Source organism: Patagioenas fasciata, chromosome Z (assembly GCF_037038585.1).
Source record: "Patagioenas fasciata isolate bPatFas1 chromosome Z, bPatFas1.hap1, whole genome shotgun sequence".
NCBI lineage: Eukaryota > Metazoa > Chordata > Aves > Columbiformes > Columbidae > Patagioenas > Patagioenas fasciata.
In genome coordinates, this window is record NC_092560.1 from 12,411,629 (window position 1) to 12,431,000 (window position 19,372).

The following is a 19,372-nucleotide window of genomic DNA, read 5'->3' on the forward strand; positions in this document are numbered from 1 at the left end:
TCTGCATTTATTGAGACAGGTGGCAGAAAAGAAGCAGCAGGAATCTTTCAACAGACCTCAGAAAGGAGTAAGTGGTAGAAGTGATTCAGCTGGCTGAGAGCACCCACTTGACAAGCAAGCAGAGAAAAGTGGCACCAATTGTTTTGCAAGCCTATCACAATTGGATCACCTGACCCAGAATAAACTGCACCAGTGTAAACTGACCCAGTAGAATCTGTTCACCTCAGGGAGCAATCTGCTCCCGGGACTGCTTGTTCTTTCTGTTTTCCAGCAAAGTGTTTGATTCAGAGATGGAACAGCACATAACCATGGGATCTGGGGAGTCCATCACGGATGGAAACGCTCTTACTCCCACCTCCATGAACAAACTCCTTCACCCCAAAAAGCTGCATCCCCCAAACACAGATGCTACACAAGACTACAAAACAGAAAACAAGCATTACCCAGGTCTTCCTATGTAAAAACAAGTGCTTCTTAAAGCTTTAAAAAAATTAACTGAAGACTCACCACCTTAGCATTTTACTATTAATATTTACAAGAGGCTTCAACAAGAGGAAGATATCCCAAGTCAAAAATGACACTAAGTGTTAAAACATCAGTACAAGAAATGTGATGACAATGAGAAACGAACAGAATCTTCATCAAATGAGTTCTAGGATGCTGTGATCCCTCCATCACATAGAATCTTATTTTCAAACCTTGCAGATTTGAATATTTCATGACCCCTTCAAAAAAGCTACCTGTTATCAATCCTTACAGCTCACTATAGTGGCAACTCTAAGCTCATGTGTCTCAACACCTTTTAGGAAGTGTCTTTCAGACATGTGCTGAAGATCAAGACTCAGTGGTACTGAGTGGTCAGTCAAATCACTGCTCATAGAAAGAGCCTGACTCCATCCTTCTAGAAACTTAATCTACATCATACATTTCCTCTAGCTAGAGAGCTTAAGGGGGACTTTCTAAACTTAGCACATCAACTTTGTCTTGTTACTAATTGAAAAAAAAATCCTAATAAGGGATATTAATGCTTAACCCCAGTGTCTATTACATGTAGAGTCACCTGCAAAAAGCAGAATTCAAAAACAAAACCACAAACTTGTTAACTGTATTTAAATTATTAGAGCAGATTTCATAATCTACACACAGAACACAGACAAGAGACCTTTAACTTGCAAGCCTGACTTCACAGACCCTGCCACATTTTAATTCCCACAGCTGTTCAGCAGTAACATCTCTTTCCTAAAGGTTTTCCCAAGTCAGAATTCAGTTCAATGAAGCACCATATACACTGTTCTTAATATACTTGATGAACTAAATCACAGTGTTTGAGGCTGGAAGTGACTTCTGGAGGTCACCTGGTTCAACTCCCCTGCTCAAGTAGGGCTACCTACAGCCAATCGCTCAGGACTGGAAAGAGCCTGGCTCCATCCTCTAGACATCCTCCCTAAGGATATTTAAGTACACTGAATCCCCCCTTCGCCTTCTCTTCTCTAGGCTAAACAGCCCCTGGTCTCTCAGCCTTTCCTCATAGGACACAGGCTCCAGTCCCTTCATTGTCATCATCATCCTTTACTGAACTCTCTCCAGTATGTCCATGTTTACCCTTAATTCAGAAGACCAGAAGGGTGTCCACCTCTAGGCATAAGCCAGGCAGAGGCTTTGTTAAATAGTAAACTGGATTTGTTTCATTCCCAAATCTACCTCAAGAATTTGAACAAGAGCAAAAATAGTTTAAAGTATAAATGGATGTGAATTCCTACCACTACCTGCTTCAGTAAAATCTATGCCATTGCAGGAATGTGATGCAGACTCAATCTTACACTACCACTCCTCAACAATTTCACAATCAGAGCACTTTGGTCAAGTTCTGAAGAATTATTAGAAACAGGGACAGTTTCCTGCAGTATGCAATTTTCTAACTTTAGTTGTCATGACAGGGAGAGGCTTCAAATGACTTCTGTTCACACAGTAAAGTATTCTGCATTTCAGTGACTTGACAAGGAAGCAAAAATCCAGGAGACCCAAATCAAGGAAACAGTAGTCCCCATCACATACTTGCAAAGGGTTTCCTTAAAAGATGGGCAGAACACAGACACATCCAATTTCAGTTGTTAATGATGCAAACTCTGGACACCTTGACCCAGGAGGTCATGTTCAAATCTGGCAAGGCATTCATCCAAAAATCCCATTTCTCCCAATTCCGGGATGCTGTGAAAGCAATTCTTTCACTGACGCCACACAAGAGATCCATCTGTACCTCAGGCACTGTGTTAAGTCTCAGAGCTTGGCAATGACCCCTTGCATCTTGACAAACAGTACACATACACAAAAAGATACAAAACAAGAATACAGAAAAAACCCATAAACCTGTGGTTAATTGCCCTCAGTACTATCAGGTGAAACACCCAAGAAACCTGCAGTCCTCTTTTCTGCTTTTTCATACCAATAACCCCTGAAGTTCCACTTGCAACTCTAAACACACTCAGAAGGCGATTTTCTTGACACCTGAAGTCTCTTTCACACCATGTAGTGTTTGCACAAAAGCAGGGAAACCCAAATTTGACAGTGTTAAGCAGTAGCATCAAAAGTTAACGATAATTACCAGCATCGTCAACTTATTCCTCAAATCTAAAGGCAAACCATTTATTCCTGTCAGTGCTCCAATAAACCTGTGGCACAAGAAATGATGCAACAGACAAGCTGTTTCTGGAGGTAGGTTTCCCTTAATCTTTCATATACCAGTACCAATGATCTCACCCAATTCTAGCAGACAAATTGTCAGATAAGAGGCTTCTACAAGTATCCCTTTATATTCTGTGGGGAAAAAAAAAAAACACACACACACACCCCCCACACAAACCACACTGACTTTATAAACAGTTGCTGTCATCAGGAGACACATGGAGTCCAGAAATGAGTCCAGCCCCATCTTCATTCTACCTTTTAAAACAAGTATTTTCAGACTGTTTCTCTTCACAAGTTGTGTGCATTCCATATGAAGTTTTGACACACCTGATACTTCGCCAGCACACTGTACACCATACCACCTGGCTTCTGAAGAGAAACTTGACCTCAGAAAAAAAAGAAACTCTGCCAGGCTGTGTCAACATGCTACATCAATTTCACTTTTCCCAAATTACCACACTACCCAATCTCTTTTATCAGTTTTTAGAGTAAATTTTATGCATCAAGTGTTCCACTGCCATTCAAATTTGTTTATACTGAATTTCTTTCAATCCATTAACTCAGTGAATTAAATCCTTACCTTCCTCCTCAGCACAATCTGTCATACAGGGATAACACTGTCTCACAACAAGGAAATATCACATAATGAATGATTCAAGCTTACTGGAAGTGTTAATGGGCATGAGACACAAAATAGTAACTTTTCCTTAGCTCATAACACTATTTTTGTACAGATTGCCCAAGTGCTTTTAATTCCACTTTCTATTCTTTGCACCAGCTCAGCTGGCACACAGGACACAAAGTTTTGGCACAGAACAAAGTTATTTAAACACTGACAGTTATGCACAACCTAAAACAGATGGTCAGTTCTCCTGTGAGTTTAAGGCTTAAGAGAAAGAGCCATGCAAGCCTGCATGTGCTCACTAGGCCTGTTCTTCTGATAAGTCAGGGAACTTATTGAACCTGACAACTGCAGTTACTGCTCTGAAGCTACTCACAAAGACCATCCTACACAGGTTCTGCCTGTTTACCTTTTCATCACCACCTTCTACTACATAAATAGATGCTGGACATCTGCTGTTTCTTCTATTTAAAAGAAACAATGTGAGTCAAAACCTGTTAAAGCACAGGAGTTCCTACTTGTGCTACAAAAGCTAAGCTGGCCAACATCCATCGAGACAGACACCACAGGAGTTTCTGTCCAAGGTACTTTAGTCTTGCTCAAAGCAAACAGTCACTCCAGTTCAAACTTTGGTTCACTAAGGACAAAGATAATTGAAAGGGCTTTTAACTCCTCGGATTTTTCTCATATGGAAGCGATCCAGAATCTGTGGTATTTTCTATACAGGGTGTTTCAAAAAGATGGACCCAATTTCAAAGACAGTGATTTCAATTAGGTCCATCCTTTTGAAACACCCTGTAAAGTCTTCCCAGAGATACAAAGAGACTTCTAACCATCACACCTTCGGTATGCTATAACATTTCTTCCTACATATCTTGTGGATAGCTAAATATGTAAAAACGGAGCCTTTTCACAGAAATGACATTGAAAAGTACTACAAAACCTTATTGTTGAGCTCAAAGACACATTACAGTTTATTTCTAGTTCCATCATTAGTATTTTTGTCCTTTATTTAGATATCATTCAAATTAAGATGAAGAAATGCTTGAGTCTGTCAAAAAATAGTGATGCTAGAGGACGGGCTCAGAAAAGTAAGAGATATTTAGCTGTTTCTATAACAAGAACATTATTTTTACCTTAAGTATCATCTGTGATTTTTTTTGGTACATCAGTTTACAGACAGTCATCATGTAGCACCCGTGACTCATTACACAAAGAGCAAACACCAAACAGAAAAACTAAATGCCAGAATGCAAAGGAAGTTTTCAAATAACATTACAAATGAGGATTTTTTCAATTAGCTCTCAAGTAAGACACACACAAAAAGCAGACATCTTTCTAAGTAAGTGTCTACGATAATTTCAGCTTCTACTAGAACCCAAGTCATCCTGCCTGCAGACTAGAACTAGGGGATTGTTCTCAGCAGTAAAGCCCAAGCACAGAGGAACCAAGTTCCTCTAACAAGTCTGTAAAAGACTATGCAGATGAAAGATGTCCTACACCCAAAACATTTTCAGTACAAGATTGCAGAAATTATGTTGAGTTGTGGTAAAGTTCTCTTAGGATTTTGCAATAGCTTTTATAGACTCAAAGGCAACAAGCTTAGTACACACTTATTCAGCCATCATTTTCAGTGTTCACTATTTCAATAGATGCTGCTGCTAAATAACTCTTTACTCCTCTCCTCCAACACCAGAGTTCATATGTTTTCCCCATATAACATTAACGTAAGATGTTCTTCAAATAGTGGAAGGTTCCTCCCCTAAATGTTACAGACAAAAAGCCAACTCTAGACATACTTGATTGCTCCTGGCATTTTGACTAGGTCATAAAGACCTTTATCTTGACCTCCTACTGGACATATTTTAGGTAAGGCCTCAAAACAAGAGCTGGTATTACACACTTAGAGCTTTCCCAAAACCAGATGTCCAGTAAGTTACTGCTTCCTTCTCATGCAGTCACAATACAGAGAACAGATTACAAACAAAACAGTTATTTCAAAAAAAGACAATCATGCACTCTATACCATACCAAGACTCCAACTACAGCCTAACAGCCTGCAGAGGAAATAAAAGAGTAAATACCCATGTGGTAACAGGAGTCTGAACCACTGCTCAAGTTGCATCTTTAAACTCAAAGATATTAACTGCTCTTAGCATGGTAACTTCTCTGTTAAGTCAGAAAAATTTAGTTCGCAGATCTTTACTTCATAGCTCTTTTTGTTAATGATGGTAAGAAGTATAGAAAGCAGAACTAAAAACAGACAGTGAAAACAAGCTCTTAAAAATCAAACACTTGTATCTTAATATAGAGGGAGGAAAAAACATTCTGAGCATTTTTTGTGAAGTGCTACCAAGCTGGCTGATTACACAATGTGTACTTTAAAGCTGTGGAAGTTAATTCAACTTACCAGCACTGCTAGAGACAGACATGTAAAAAAGGCAGAAGGAAGACCACAGATAATGTGGGCATGCTGCTGAATGGGGCACAGAACCTGGTGACAATGCACACAGAGAGCGGGACAGTCTCTGCCTTCTTCACCTTGATCTTTACTGGAAAGATGAGTACAAATACCAGCTGGACGGGAGTAAAAAAGATTAAGCCAAGCTTTTTCAGCTGTATCCAGTGTCAGGACAGTATGTTTAAATATACACCAGCTTATTCCCACAGTAAACATGGATAAGAATCAAACAGCTCACCATAGAGGATGCAGATTTTCTCTGGGCAGAGCAGGAGACATCCAGAACCTAATTGGACACCGTCCTGGGCAACGCGCTCTAGGTTGACCCTGCTTTAAACTGAGGATTGAACCAGAAAATTTCCTGAGGTGCCTGCCAACTTCTGCAATTCTAAATTACTTGTCATTAATATAACAAATTCATTAATACACTTTTGATAGTTTTTAATGGAGAAAAAAGCTAAAGTATGCAAGAAAAGGCTGTTCACCCCTAGCACCAGCTCTAGTCATTACAACAGGACTGAACCAAGCAGAATAAATTAGGTCTGTGTCTTGCTTGTTTCCCACAACTGGAAAGAATTACTGAGAAATTTCCATGAACCATAAGTGGTGGAAACTTATGGATATATCACATTGTCATCCTATTATTCTATCTGAAATGACAAACAGAGTTCGTTCATACTATATTTCATTAACAATCAAATGCACTTGCAAGTACAGCAATACACTATGATAATTCTCTGGATCAACTTCTACTTTCCACAACTATGTCAACAGCAACAATACTTAACAGGCAAGATAAGGCAATGAGAAAAAGGGAAGAAACTTAAGGAATACCCAAGACCTAAATTCTCAGCCAAAGGTCATGCTATTACTAAAGTATCAAACTATTACTGTGTTATAATCCACACAAATGTTGGGGAAAAATTATGGTGTATCACCTGCAGATAGGCTGTATCTTTAATTACGGAAAGTATCAACAGTAAAGCAAAGGATATACTTGTGTTACTCAATCAACTAGCCTAAATGGAGAAAGAATTCAACACATGGGAGTCCAGAAAAACTGCTGAGCAAGTACCATTCAGCTTCTAAAATACTAGCTCAATACTGTTTTTACACACTCATTAGACTACAACTCTTCATGCAGTCCTCCACTTACCATATAATCCCACTCTCCAGTTTATCAGATAATGCACATTCTAGAACATGGCCTAGGACAGTGTTCTGAAGAGTACATTAAAGCATTCCACCTATGCTCAGGACAATAGCCTAATTTGTCTTAGCACTATTTTTTCCCCCAAGCTTACAGCGGTGCCACTGTTACAGCATGAACAGGTAAGTAAGAGCAACACCTGTGTCAAGGCTGTTTCTTTCAAGAGTCCTGCGAACACTACCCTTACCTTCTACGTAAGTCAAGGCACTCAATGAATTAATAGATTTAAGAAAAAGTTTGAGAAATAAAGCTTTATGCTTCAAATTTTGATAGATACTTGTCTTGATATATCAAATTTGTGTATCTCCACAATTCTGTTCTGACATTTCTACTGCACAGTCTACCTCCTCAAGGCTGTTTGTGACAGCTTCCTTATCAGCTGGAAACAGACAAGATGTGTCATGCCTTTACAGACACCTCAGAGCTGAATTCTTCAATGTTAAGGAACAGTGGTATGTAAGCTATAAAAAGAAAAAAAACACACACTTGGGAATGAATTGAAGCAGAAGGAAACTGCCTTGAACAGCAACTGTTGCTTAATCTATTGTGCAAGTTCATCATCACTGTTCTGTTTTTTTGGGATTTTTATTTTCATTCCCACTAAAACCTTGTCTATGGAATTCTTCACCAAGCAGACTCTCCACTGACATCTCCTGAAAACATTAAGTTTCACAGCTGTGTTATACTAAAATAATTCTGCCTTCCCCATCTGTTTGATCTTTTCTTGCCTGAAGTAATTGTTAGATTATCAACTACACCTGTGTTCTCTTGTTACAACCCAGTTTGCTTGCAGTAGCTACCAAGCACCTCCACCTTTAGTTAACTGTTGACAGTGGTTTTGCTTCCCACCCGTCACTATCCATCCTGATAAATGCCATGAGGAGACATTATGACACTGTTTCAAAATGTTGAAGGACAAAGTGACTGGACAACAGTTCAGTGATACCACTCAAGTCAGCCACTTATTACTTGTAGCTTAACATCTACAGTCTACCGGACTTTCACCAGACACCTACCCCAAGACTCTGCCTATTTAGCAGAATTAAAACTAGAATCAATTAACTGAAGTTGAACAAAAACCACACACTACTCTTAACTCTGCATGTTATTCAACATACTCACTTTTTTCACGTAGAACAGGGTTTTCAAACTCTATACACATTATGCACATGGAGCCATTAAGAGCAGAGTAGAAACAAACTGATGAACAATCCTGGTGTCACATAATCAGTGGTCCTGGCTTTCTTAGTCTTATCAGTGCCTTGGCTCATTATAAGGTATAAAACTGTCACCAGAAACCACACGTATCAGAATCAGCCACAGCTACAAGTCACCACTTCTATTTCCAACAACTCCACATAGAGCATCAGGCAGGTGAGAACTCCAGCACAGCTGCATATTTCACTTCTTGACTTATCTTAAGTAAACTTAGCATAAGACTTGCATGAAAAAAGCAGAAAACAGCTAATACATTAATCAGAACAGATTATTGCTACTGGACTGAAAGTTACACAACTACAGTATCAACTGTATGCTCACTGGTAGGAGACCCCACAACAAACCTGGCTACGTGAAGTCCTCACAGGTTCTATTCAGCTTCTCCAAACCAGACAATATTACATGCAAGGCAGACAACTTCATATAGTATTACATCTTGCTTCTCATAAAAGATTGGAAAATAAGTAAGCCCCAGGCTACTTACAAACCATACGTAAATGAAGTCCTTTCCTTACGCAAATATTTGTGGGGTGGAAGATTGAGAGAAGACAAGCACAGTTCTGTGTTCTTGTACCATTTCCAAGGATGTTTTACTGACATATAGTGGCAGTGCTGCATGTTGTAAGGGTGGCTATATTTAGCTTGAGCAAGATTAGCTTCATAATGAAATAAAAAGCAGGAAAATGTTGATTAGCCAGCAAGAAGCTGTGCTCTGGCTACACCCACAAACCACAATAAGTCATAAGCACTTCCTAATCAAGGAACAGCAAAGCAGTTCAAGGAAACTATATTGCAGACAACTGTTGTGAAGTGTGTGTTTAGAGAAAGAGCCACAGAGATTGCCAGCTGCTCACTGTTAAAAAGAACATTCCACATGCCACTCTCCTTAATAAACTTATGACATCACTTTGGTTCACACCAGAACCTGACCTTGAGGAAAGGTGATTTTTCTTAACATTAAGTTGAAAGGTTCTTACAATTCATTGGACTGAAAGAGGTATGAAAATTCAGGAAGATTTCTAAAGAAGAGGGTGATCAAGCATTCCTTTTATATTGTTCTTTTTTGACATCACTTGGAAAGCACGCATTTGAAGGCCTTGCCTAGATATTAAGAGCAGCTATCGTGGCAGAACAATCTATGAACATCTATAATCATACAACAAAGACTAAATAAGGATATCCAAGAGTTTCATCTGTCTGCTATAGCTCTGGAGGTTCTCTCTCCCTATGATATCAGTCTATTTCCAGGCTTCTCAATCTTCCTTTATACACATTTACATGATTGGATTCAGCAGTTCAGATAGAGCAAGCTTCCCCACATCATCACTGACACTTCAGTTGTGTGGCTGGACCTTTGCTAGCCCCATCACAATCTATTAAGTCCACCTCACGCAACTCCAATGCATCAAAACAATTTTCAGGATTAAATACTAAGCAACACACTTCTCCTGAAAAGAGTGGGAATCAGGAAAACAGAACAAGACTTTATCACTATTTTACTAGACTGAAACATTAACTTTGGTTAATGTCCTAGTTCTATAAAGCCCAAGACAATAAGTGCTATATTTCAACACCACAATGGTTAGTTACCAGCAGTCCCACATGAGCAGTTTTAGATCTACTTATCTCTTCCATTTAAGATGAATTTATCATTCATCTTTTAAGAGCTATTTTTTGGGTTTGAAGATGTAACACAACTGTAGAAGACAAATCATTTTGGCTTACATCTGTTAATTAGAATGAATGGCCATGAGCTGGAATGCACCAGAAGTGTAGTTTAGGCTCCTTATTTTTAAGTGCCTTTAGAAGCCACTCACAGGAGGACTGCAGGCAGTGAAGAACGTATCACTACCAATGCAAAGAAGCTTAAGCACAACCATGACTCTCAGAGAGAACGGGTAATGTTTTCCAATTCTCCATAAATCTCCAGGTAGTTACCTGGTTTTCACGACCACTGTTGTTTGTCCCACACAAGATACCAGGAAAGGCTGTATAAACATGTATCCTATTCCTTCATACCTTGAAGTCCTAAAAAAATTGTCCACACTAAGTTTCAAGTTGAATACTTTTTGCAGCAAACCTAAGTAAACATCGAACAAGGACAGCTAGCTGTTGTTAATTTATCTGAGACAGAGGTAGTATCTCAACTACTTATGATCCCTCCCTCACTGCCACCCTAGCTTTCATGCTCAGTGAAGTTCTTCACGGTATCTCTGCATCTCTTGAGATCACCCAGTATCACATAACTGAGAAAAATGGACAGCAAGTAGGGTACTGTTAATACAAACAAGTGACCAGTCGGCCACACACTGTTAACCGCAGGAGAGGCACACCTTTTACACACGCCTCTTCCGCAACACTACCAGCTTACAACTGGAAGCAGTACATGCCGGAAGTATTACCATCAAAAGTAAGTGGCTACAAAGCTTCTACATTTATTTGCTATACATAAGTTACTCTATTACATAAAAGCACGGAAGAGTAGATAGCTCTCTGACTCTCCTATTTAAATTACCACTTAACTATATGATGCCAGTGTATCTTTCACAAGTCAGGACACCAGAAAAGAAGCAAAAGTTAGCTCTGGAAGAACAGAGATATCCAAATCTAACACATCATAAAATAAACTCAACTCACGTTATGTTGCAGCATGGACAGGTTTACTCTGATTACTACAGTCATCTTCAGTCCTCAGGCTCATTAGCCACATCATTCCATACTTCATTTCCTCTCATTGTACCATCTAACAAAGATGGACACTGTCCATGCCTAGTTACACTGAGCCACAGGACACTGGACAACCAGCCTCTGAAAAAGCCTAAGCCTGGCCTAACCTCAGACATGTTCTCCTAGAAGTGCACCCAAGACCACATTTTCCATCTGAACCAGTATTAATATTCTCTAAAAACCCAACTCCACACTTCAACTGATACACAAGCAACAACTCCAAACAGCTCCTACTTGGCAGACTGATTGGGTCCATGCTGGCCTGTAGCATTCTCACAGCTCACTGCTTATCCAGAGAAAGCATCACTAATGTCCTCACACTGAACACTGCAGCTGTCAAAGGGTCCTCATTTGGCCCAGAACTGCCCTTCAGGTTTTCCAGAAAAGCCTTCTGTCAGAAGGCCACTGCTTTCAAGAGTCATTCATGTACAGGCATATCCTTTTAGCTCCAAGAGAGCTCCAAAGACTACTTAAAAATATGGAGCCTGTTTGCCTCTAGACTGATCCCGAACAAGTAAGCAAGCTCAGGCTGATCACTATTCTTTGAACCTGCCACCTAACACAGAGGAATAGACAACTTAATCCTTTCTTCTCAAAAGGATGATATCATACAGCCCCTCAGAATCAGTAAGCATTTGGCTCTACTACTATTTATGAAAAAGCTTGGGGAAAAACTGTTAAGAGATGATATGCATTAAGTGTAAAGTAGACTCATAAGGGCAGCTGCCCACATAGTGAGTAACAATACTAGATGTGCAATTGCTATCCCAAATACTTACAGCCTGAAGGAGACAACAGGGAGAGTGTCAAAGTAATATTAACACTGCTGAACAACGCAAAGGACTGAATTTCACTTTGAAAGGTACTTGTATATATATAACAGCTAGCAGTGTCACACTGTGCTGGCATTTCCAGTAATTAAAAATATTTCAGCTTGGGTTTGTCAGCTTCTTTATATAAAGCTTACGCCACCTGAAACTGAAAGCTACAGCACATCTTCCAAATCAGTGACCTCTTAGAGAGGTCAAAACAAAAGCAGAATCTGATCTTGACATCTTCTACCTCTACTGGCCTGATCCTTCAATAGAATTCTAGTTTTTCTAGGTCAGATAGAGCAAATCAAAACTATGACCCCAAAAAAGATCTTACCATCACACTATGAAAACAAGGGCTTTGATTACCAGCATTGACTTTGTTTCTTCTTTCTGTAAGGTTCAAACCAAAGGATCTGGCTATGCCTCAGTTCTCTGTTCAGTAAAAGCATTTTGTAGACATAAAGAGGTGGATAGACCAGAGTCATTCAGGCCAGCAGGAACTTCAGGCAATCTCCATTGTGACTCCCCACACAAACAGGCTCAGTCAAGTGCTCAGACCAGGATGGTCAGGCATTTATCCTGTGTGGGCTAGAAGTTCCCCAAGGACAGCAGCAGCACCATCTCCCTGGGCCCTAGGCCTACTGCCCAGATGTTCTTGTGGGAGAAAAGCTTTCCCTTACCTCCAGCCTCTCTGGACCTATTCAGCTCATCACCACCAGGGCCTGCAGGCTTCTTGCCCTAGTCCTGATGGTATCACTGTCAGGTCACTGATCACCCAGGACCAGCCTGAACTGCACAAGGTCCCTGCAAGGTCCTTTCCTCTCACTGGTCCTGGGTCCCTCTGCCCTTGAAACCATCAACTACATCCATTAGTTGCTGTCTGCAAACTTGATGAGGGTCAAATTTCCCCCTTTCCCCAGGTCACCAAAGAAAGCTGTAAATACAACAGGTGGCACAAAGTCACCAAGACCTCCACACTTCCAACAAGTCTCCGGAAGATAAAGTTTTAATCACTGAACTTCAAGCTCCAAAATACCACAAGTTGTCCATCTATTTGTCCACCCACCTAAACCTTCATATCCCACAGCTGCTACAAAGATGGTGGGAAGCCATATGAAGAGTCATGCTCAACTCTATGTAGATGAAGTCTATCACTCTTCTCATTCACAGACCTATTAATTTCAAAGATAGTCTGTTCCACCACAGTTCACCCTTGGTAAATCAGTGCTGCTTACTTCAAATCAACTTCATTTTAATTTCCACATAAATGACTTGAAAGATGACTGGTGACTGAAATAGAGTCAACTTCATTCATGCAGTTAAACTTTTTTTGTAGCTAGAGCAGTCATTGTTTAGATGTGGTTTAAGATAGCACCTGAGGACAAAATGGACATTTTTCTTCAAGTAACTTTCCAATGTTTTTGATTTGGAATGAAACTAGTGTAAGAACTTACTGTTATTTTAGCTGTTCTCTGGGAGTCAAGGTCTTGTTGGGCTTTTTATCTCCAGGTATGAGGCAGCAAGGAAGGGGGACATGGATGGGGCACACCTTGACTGACATCCAGATTGATCAATAAGAGTGTTCCATACCATCACCATCATGCTTTCTACTTAACAAGAGTTGGGGTTTCTGGCTCATTAGGTCTCTCCCAGTTCTCCTCCATTTCATGAGTTCCTTTAGGGTTTCTTACTCTTTAAAGAGGGACACTGTGTCTTAAGAGGCAAAATACTATACGCAACACTAGCCACAAAGATTAACTGTAGAAGTGTTTGCTTCTACCAACTCTTGCCCTTTGGCTGCAAGATTGAAAAGACCTCCTCCAGAGTTTCCATGTGCTTTGCTTTCACTGCCAGAGCTCTGTGGGTCACTTGATTTACTTCTGTATTCCCTTGGCTGTCACTTGCCCACAGGGATAGGTTGCAAGTAGTGGCTAACTGTTCAGAAGCTGGACAAACTTCACCAAGCTCACTAGAGCATCCTGAATCACAGATGTGACACCAACGACCTTCCCAAAGGCATGTCTATAAGGCAGATGCCCCTGCACCTCAGTCAAGTCAATCTCTGACCATTGCCATGAGCCCCTACTTCTATACACTCAGTCATTATGGCTTTCAACCAACACTGCAGATTCAGATCACTGTTCATTCATCTCTATGGACACTGGAAAACAGGACATAGCATAGCAATAGGGACTGACCATCAGTTTATTCCTGGTTAAAAACCCAAGACAATTGAGTAGGCATGTTTTAACACCCAGTCACCTGTTATGGGGGACTGCAAACTCAAGCTGCAGTTACTAGGCATCTGAGTATACCACCTAGCGCCAACACAAATACCCTATTTCAGTACTCAAAAGGAGGAAAAAAGACCTAGCAGAGAGAAAAGACTTAAGGTCTGTTACCACTGGGGCAGGAAGACTGCATATCTTTAATCATGGCAGTAAACACAAGACATTAACAACAGTCATGTAGACCAGACAGGTCACAGGACCAACTTCAACAGCTGACTTCTTTGTTCAGCAAAAACAAAAGAAGAATGGAGTAAGTCATATGCCATGAAACTATTCCCTACCTGAAAATTAAGAAAACCTCCCACTTCTGACTCCTCCTTAGGAAGGACAGGATCTGTGGTTAGCAGGAATACCTGTTCTGACAGGAACACTTCTTCCACACACATTTAAAAACTGGATCAAATTCCAGTATGAATGAAGATAAAAATCCATTGTCAGGTTTTCACAGAGAAATGCATCTAGCAGTTATCCTGCCTGGGGATCTACAATACTTAACACACTGCAAGCACCTCTTCCTACAAGCACAACCTGGAGCACAGAAAAAAATACAAAGCCTTTCACTACTAACATACTGGATGCACATTTCTGGGCCACCTTAAAGCCCAGTTGTTCCTTATTAACTAGGTGGCAGAGTTTGGAGAAGACATATCACAGGCACAAGAGCAGACACACCTAAATTCAGCAGCTTTTTCAACAAACACCACAGCCATCTTCCCCCTTACACACAATTCTGCCTAACCAACTATGTCTGGCCAGCGGTATACTGCCCATTTTTCAGAGATTCACCACCCTATGACACAGACTAAGCCACTGAACAGGGATATGCATGGTAGGCTTGCCAGACACCCACACAGCCTTCAAAAGGACAGGAGAAAACAGGATGAGTAGGCTCATGGGTCAAAAAGAGACATGGAATTACTTGCCAGTTACTGTCATGGGCTAAGTGGACTAGATTTGAGGAGAACAGGTTTAATGTACTGCCAATTGGATTTAGCTAGTGAGGAACAAAACCAAAATAAACCACCTTCCCCTCACCTGCACACCCATCTTCTCTGGCTCCATTTTAGTCTTTCATTCCCAACTCCTCTGCCTCCTCCCTATCACCCACAGCAGTGTAAGGAGGATGGGGGTTTACGGACACACTTTTCCCCTGCTCCAGCAAGGGCCCTCCACAGACACCAGTTCCTTCAGAAAACATCCACCTGGCTATGGCACCAGGTCCTCTGCAGGCTGTCATGCATGTATCTGCTCCAGCACGGTCATCTCCAGGCTGCAGGGCCGTACCTGCCCCAGCTGGCAGCATCGCCTCCTCCCCTCCTCCAGCCTCCATGCTTGCAGGACAGCTTCCTCATGCTTCTTCCCCCACATTCTTCTCCATCTGTGCCTTATTTTGTCCTTTCTCAAGCAGGTTTTTACAGAGGCACCATGGACTTCCCTGACAGCCATGGTTGGGTCCCACAGCCATGAGGCCACTGCGGATCCAGCTGTGTCTGGTACAGGTAGCCCCATACCTCCTCCCAGCAAGCTGGGCCTGCCTCAATACCCTGCCTTGGACACCCAAGCTATCACTCTGCAGAGGTCAAGTTAGGCAGCCAGCTCTTGCCCAAGTCCAGACAAAGATCAGCATTACCCAACTAGAAAGTTCCTAGGTGGAGAAAGAGGACACAGCCCTCCTGAAAGTCCTCCTTCAAATTCCCTTGGTCACTGCTTTCCTGGTGAAATCTGTGGAGTTCAGGAGAACCGCAGCAATTTATGAAAAGTGCTGAGACTTCAGACGAAGCTCCTATTCACCAGCCAGCACAGAGCTACATAAGTTGTAACTGAAGTACTTTCCTGGGGAGAAGCACCCCACCTGGGTGCTGACCACCATGTGAAATCTTCCACTGACATGCAGCAGAAGAACCTACTGGAAAACACTCATTTTCCCCAAGTTTGGCTCCAAGCTTCAAACTCCCAATAACAGAGACTGAAATAGGTCATTTTGCCCTCATCCCCTCAGGGAAATGAGATCATTCACCCTTGCTACAGGGTTTTCTCCTCTGTGCCTCCTCAAGCCTAGACAAGCCCAGTGAGCTTCCTGCTGGTAGCCCTGTCACTTTATCTCCCAAGCTATCACAGCAGGTCCCAAGGCACCTGCATCTGCCTCCACTCCTGCAAAACACCAGCTTCATCAAATGGTCTCTATGGGAACCAACACCAGCTGGTGAAAAGCATGTCCACAATGACCTAAATCAACTCCACCTCCCAAGCTCCAGATGAGAACATGAGGGACTTGTTTCACTGGAGTCAGTGAAGAGAACGGGGAGGAAAAAAAGGTACTTTTAGAAATCCCCACAGAAGAATAAGCAAGAAAGCAGCCTGCTTCACAAATTATCTCTGCTATGCTAAAAGCTTCTCACTATTTAGTCACATCTAGTTTTGTGCTACACACAAAACATTCATTTTTGAACCGCAGTAAGAAAGGCTTAGGCTCTCAATTAAGGTCACCTAGTATAGAGGAGCCACCAGTGGGAAATTACTCCTAAAGGAGCACTTCTCTTGACCCAGCAGCTAACCTGGTCCAACATTTATTTTTTTTTTTTAGTTCAAGGAGGTGTGGAAAATGACTCTTCATGTTAACAGATTTAGTGCTTAGCTCGCCTGGCCAAACTTAAGATCTAGAAAGAGAGTAACATCAACAATTAAGGAAAAAAGTCTTCAATGTTTTCCCATTCATCTTTAAGTCAAAGCAGGGCAGAACTTCTATAGTGAGTAAAGCGTCAAGTAGCAGAAGTCTTTAAGCAAGCTTTTAAAGATGTTTAACGTGACAGTTTGATGATGCCACTAAAGTTTTGATTTCAAGGCTGTCACTGACGCTGTCTGTAGTGTTTTAAGTGTGCAGGTAAGCTCACCTTCCTCATGTAAGGAAAGAAAACACAGTACTGACACAAACCAGAGGGAAGAGCACATCTGGGAGCTGATGACACATGAGCTATACAAACTGCCTGCTGAGTTTTCAAAGAGCCTGAAAAGTGACATACGTCAACAAATGTCCCAAGACACTGATATGCTTTGCAAGTTCACAAATTTGGGTAACAGACACTGCTCAAAACTACTCAACTTGCACTTGAATCTGAAAGGCACCTTTACCTCTTTGCTACATCCACAATACTGTAAATACTTTAATGTTTCAAGAAATCGATGTTCCCATTTAATCCTTTTGTAAAACTTCTATATTTTTCCACTCAGAATTAAATAACCCTTTAGTCCATATACATGACAAACACCTACTACCCAAATTCATGTGTTCAAAGCTGCCCAGGTAGTTTTAAATGTTGTCTACAGCATGTACGTACCTCGGTGTATCACTTCATATCCATTCATGTAGGTCAGTGGAAACTCCTGCATATATATACTGTGTTTCATGGGAATTTACTCATATAATAGTTATCTTAATTTGGACTAAACGTGATTAAAGTCACATGCCTACAGCTCTTCCTAATAGCCTAATAACCAGATTTTTCAGAAGTATACAGATAAAAGCAGTACAGCCTTCTTAGGTAAGCAAGTCATTAGAAGATCTATGAATCAACTTTTTTAAAAGGGTAAGTCAATCCAGTCTAACAAACAGGACATTTACAGTTAGATGGTCATTAATTTTCAGTACCAGAATATCTAATCAAGTACTACCAACCACCACTAAAATTAGATCCCTGATCTTGGGTATTCTGACAGTACAAACCAAGATTATGTGAGACTGACATGCAAGAGTGTAAGTTAAGCCTGATACTGCACAGTTTAGTCAAAAGAGGAAAATGTTCATATAGAAACTATCAAATCATTTTTTGTTTTCATGCATTGCTTTGAACAGGAAACTTGGCACATTACATCATTCTATGCAATTCACACCAAAGACAGGCAATATGACTTAGCATTTCTTCAGGAACATGGACATTCATTGTTTCACAACACCTACATGTATTTCAGAACTGGTAATCCTTACCCCACCCCATCACACACATGCAGTATTTGTAAAGATGGAAGGGCATATCCACAAAAACCAGGCTGTACGTTGCCACAGCAAAAGTCTACAGTATCTACTCCTTCTGTAAAAACTACTTCTGAAAATTTTATTATCAAACCTAAAAATTAATAATGGAGTCTATATTTTCCCTAATGTTACCCAACTTGGACAGAAAGCCCTTTCACAGAATGGTTTGGGTTTGAAGTGACCTTTAAGCACCATTCAGTTCAGCGCTCCTGCCATCATGGCAGGGACATCTTCCACTAGGATTAGGTTGTTCAAACCTTTGCATGCATTGTCTCTGTTCCACTACTCAATGTGGAAGCAGTCACCATCTCAAACACTGAGCTGTGCAAGAAACCTTCCACACAAAAGTAACACTACAGCCCAGTTAATTTCAGCAGATAAGATATTCTTGATGATCAGAACTATATGCAAAAAAAAGTCTCCAGCAGGATGGCTACTTATATATCCTTCAGCTACAGTGGCTCAGAGGAATTTCACTACAAGAACTAATCGCCATATAAAAATAGCCTTTATCAAAAGACAAGCATGACTCCATTTAATTTTCTTTCAGTTTGTTCAACTGTTATCGAAAAAAACCCATCAGCTACTCGGTTAATGAGGCTATAATTCTTATCTTGCCTACCAACATCTCAACCGTGGATGCAGTCCAAGGCAAGTGCTATTGCTATGTCAAGTTTCACAGTTTAGCTATCTGAATGCAAAAGCAGCTTCTAAAGTCTGCTTCACTTTATGCAGTTCACTTTGTCAGCAATTTTCCAGTCCCCTTCTGAATGGGTGCTCTGGACAGATTAGCAACAGCAGTTTTAGGTCAGGAACTCAATTTCAGGTTATAGCCCAAGGTGTAAGCACATAAAAATGAAAATTTAAACTCAATAAGCCAATTTCTTCACTAACTGCACATATGCAGTACATGCATAGTTTGTTACAAGAAGCATACGGTGTTTTAGAGTTATGACTTTAGTTGTCCCTCTTTTGGAAACTGAAAGCAGCTTCTAATGCATATTTGGGTAGAAAGGAGCCACAGCAGGAAGTCTGATGAGATTTCTAAGCATGTTACTAGAGATAAAAATAATACCCTAATTACAATTACATCAAGTATTAAGATTTTAAAATTTAAATTCAGAAGACTTAAAAGCCCTTCTTAAATCAACTGTGATACAGAAGCAATACTGCACAACTCTTTAACTAGTTATGTTTGCTCGATCAAGACTGGAGACTAAAATTAGATACAGAAAAAGTAAATAAATCCCAAAATCGTGTTCTGCCTTTACACTAGGTTGATCCATATGAAATTTAATGCTAATGGCTGAAAA

At 40.7% G+C, this 19,372-nt stretch overlaps 1 protein-coding gene across 21 annotated transcripts in view; it reads right to left on the minus strand.

Moving 5' to 3' along the window:
* The window catches only part of ELAVL2 (ELAV like RNA binding protein 2), a 96,083-nt gene that overhangs the window by 66,988 nt on the left and 9,723 nt on the right, over window positions 1-19,372 (minus strand). The gene's annotated exons all lie outside the window — the stretch shown is intronic.